Here is a 3,538-nt window from a genome sequence, read left to right on the forward strand (position 1 = left end):
GCTTTGGGCTGCCCCTCCCGGCAACAACCCCTCACGGCTTTAAAATGCGTCACTGGTAGGAGTAAGATCCCCCCTTCCTTATAAGGAAGAAGAATCCCCCTAGCCTCACCGATGTGGGATGCTCCTGCATTGCTACAGGAGCGTTGGGTTTAAGAATCACGGATTTGACCAGCTCGAGGGAACGATGAGGCGGAAGTCCCAACACTGGGTGGCAAGTCAGGACATCTCCGCATCTACTCCATGCTCTGTATGATCTCATCTACCAGGCTCTAAGGAGGTTGCCTTGATGAAGAGGGAGTATCCGCATGCATCACGGGTGTTTGGGTTGAGGGTTGTGTATGAGTTGGTGAGGGTATGGTTTCTTGTTGAGTTGGTTCAGATTGGGTTGGTTGTGGTTCATTTGGTTCGGCTTTGGTGGTTTCTGGTGCATGGGGTTCTGTTGGGGTTTGTGGTTGTTGGGGTGATGAAGGTTGGATTATCATTGGTTCTGGTTGTGTGGATAAGATGAAGGGTTGTGTGGTGCGAGGTGTTGGTGAAGGTGTTAAGGGTAGGTTTGGTGTGGGTGAAGGTTGGTTTATATTTGTTGGAGGGGTGATTGGCTCTTCATCGGTTGATGAGCTCAACACGATGGGTTCTGGGGTTGTAGCAAAGGGAACATGTACATGTACATCTTCAAAGGGCAGAGCCTCTGGTTCCCTTGCTTGGGTTCCTTCGGTTTAAGGTGGTGGTTGTGTTTGTGGTGATGGTGATGGTGGTGCAGGGCATTCTGTTTGTTGTGCAGCTGTGGCCTCTGTCTCCCCCTCATGAGGTCCAAGACCTTGATCATCGGGGTCTTGGTCTTCATGCCTTGGCCTTTTGTGTTGGCGGCTGCTAGAGCAAGAGGCTCTGGTCCTCTTCTTCTTGCCCTTCCTGAAGGACGTAAGATACGCCTTCAGGGTGGCTTGTCTTTGACTCGCCTCCGTTGTTTGGAAGAGAGAGGTGATGCGCCATTGTTCATCGGCCAGGTTCTGGGAGAGAACCCTTGTTGGATGGATGGCCCGATGAACGAATTTGGCACTAATCTCATTGAAAGATGAGACTAGCGCCTTGGACAGATCCCGCAGGTCTGCTCTGGTTGCGAAGTCGGTGGAGGAGGATGAGACTGGTGGTTGCATGGGGTGGTGGTGGATGTATATGGAGTGATGGGAAGGTTGGTGATAAGGTCTCTCACCACTGTAGTGAAAGATGATAAGGCTTTATCAAATGATGGGCCTGCAGAGGGAGGTTGGGGTGGAGGAGTAGGATGGGGAATTTGGTCTAGGATAGTTGCAGGTAGTTGTATGAGGGTGGTTCGGATGGAGGCCATTTGGTTGGTGAGGTTGGCAAGGGTAGCATCGATGGATGAGGTGGATTGAGGTGGGGCTTTAGAAGGAATTTGGGAGGTGATGGTTGTGGGTAGTGAGTGAAGGGTTTGAAGGATAGTTTTTAGTTGGGAGATAATATAGGTTAGGTTCTCATCAGCCTCAGTTGCCTGGGCGGTGAGAGTAGCGATGGATTGGATGAGGACTTGGTTTCGTTGGGTGGCAAGGGAGGTTGTGGTGTTCTGATGTTGGGTGATGGTTTGTTAGAGCATTTGAAGGCGGGTGGTATTGGCTTGGGTTTGGGTTTCGATTTGGGTGAGGTGGTGTTACAGGATTGCAAGGGATTGTTAGAGGTCAGAGGTATCGGTGGAGGGTTGGCTACCAACAATCCCTTGTATGATGAGTTTAAGGTCTTCCAAGGACCGCATCACTGTATCGACAAAGGCTTGGAACTCGGCCTTTGTGACCAGATCTGCATGTGGGGTAACCCCTGCAACAACAGATGCTGCAGGTTGGGCCTCTGTTCCTGAGGCGCCTTCCTGGCCTTGTGAGAAGGTAGGCCTAGAAGGACTTCCATCACGTCCTTGATAACCCTCAAGAGAGGAGCTATCTCGTGATGTTGCTACATCAGCTTCCTCTTCCTCGGCTTCAGAGGCCGAGTACGTGAAGTGAATGTGTGTCCTCTTCGATAGATCAAATATCGAAGGTGGAGGTGCACGAAGGGAAGATCGCTCTGAACGATCTTGGGGTTCAATATCAGAAGCAACACATGCTTCTGTGTGTGTGATGGGGTGTGGTGGGGTGTGTAGAGCCCTGAGGCGAAGGGGCTCTTATTTTTTCATCATCTCTCTGTTGAGAGAGGGGTGATGGAAAGTGTGGTTCTGCGGCTAATACATCTCCAGAGGCCCGAAGGATGGCCTCTGGATGGCTGGCTGGTGTTGGGATTGGACAGGGTCGTCCTGTTTCAATACCCTTTTGGCTTTGATCGCCAGGGGTAGATGATGTGGTTGCCCTTTGGGAGGTGGGTTGAGAAAGGGTATGAGTAGGGCCGGGGGAGGCACGATGAGTAGCATCATCATCATCATCATCTTCATCATCCGATGAAGAGGACTCATGTGCTTCCTCGCTTGCTTCGGGGGATGGTTCTAACTGCTCTAGTTAGCTGCCCTCGGTTCCTGGGGCAACATAGAGCATTCATAGGCTTGGTGTATCTCAGATGTCGATGGAATGACATTGAGCATAGCCTGGGAGAGTGGACGGTTGATGCTGTAGCCTTCCTTCGAAAGTGTTGGGCGATGGCCTTGCATTTTGTAGACTAGCATGAAGGGCTCCTCAGCTGGTAGGCCATGCTTCCTCATTGCGTCCCCAATGAAGAGGGCGAGTAAGCGAGGGAAAAGAACTACAGAGAGAGGCTTGCTAGCGGCTTGGAGTTTAGACTTCTTTACCACCGCCGAAAGAATCTCGTTGTAGATGAGGAAGGCGTAGTCGAGGTTCAGATTGAAGAACTGCCCATACATGATAGTCATGATGTTTATGTTCCCTAGGTCCAATGAGCCCAGTTTGCATGTAAGGGCTCAGTTGAGAATGGAGAAAAACATATTCCACATCGGTGGAAGGAATTGGCGTTTGAAGTCCGATACATTGCGTAGGTCATGGTTGTAACCTAGCATCTTCATGAACCGGAGGATGTCGTCGGTGGTTGGTGGTTCGTCATATTGTGCAATTCCAAGTTCCTTGCGAGAGGGAATGCACAGAACCCTAGAAACCTTAGCCCGCGATATTTTGAGCGAGCATATCGTATCGTTAGGGGCGTCCATGCCCCCATTATACCGTGGCTGTCTGGATCAAACTCACAGGTTTGCCAATATTGTTGGACGTACTTTATGGGTACACTTGTGTCGGCAAGAGTGAGGGCAGGAAGAAGAATGTTGTTCTTGAAAAACTCAATCATTACTGCAAAACGTTCGTCAAACAAAGTGTTTCTGAGTTCGATAGCATGATTGTTTGGCTTCATTGGTAGGAAGACGATAGCACGGCTGTTGGCGCCGGTAGACTGGACTCGGCTATCATTGTTGTTTGATTAATGGGAGGCGGAGGAGGCCATTGTTGCAGGTTTGAGGAAGTTGGAGGTTTGTTGTTCGTTAGAATATAGTTGCAGGTTTATGGAAGCGTAAAGAGAAGATGTAGGAGGAAGAAAT

The sequence above is a fragment of the Cynara cardunculus genome (genome assembly GCF_001531365.2).
Source record: "Cynara cardunculus var. scolymus isolate 2C chromosome LG 2, CcrdV1, whole genome shotgun sequence".
NCBI lineage: Eukaryota > Viridiplantae > Streptophyta > Magnoliopsida > Asterales > Asteraceae > Cynara > Cynara cardunculus.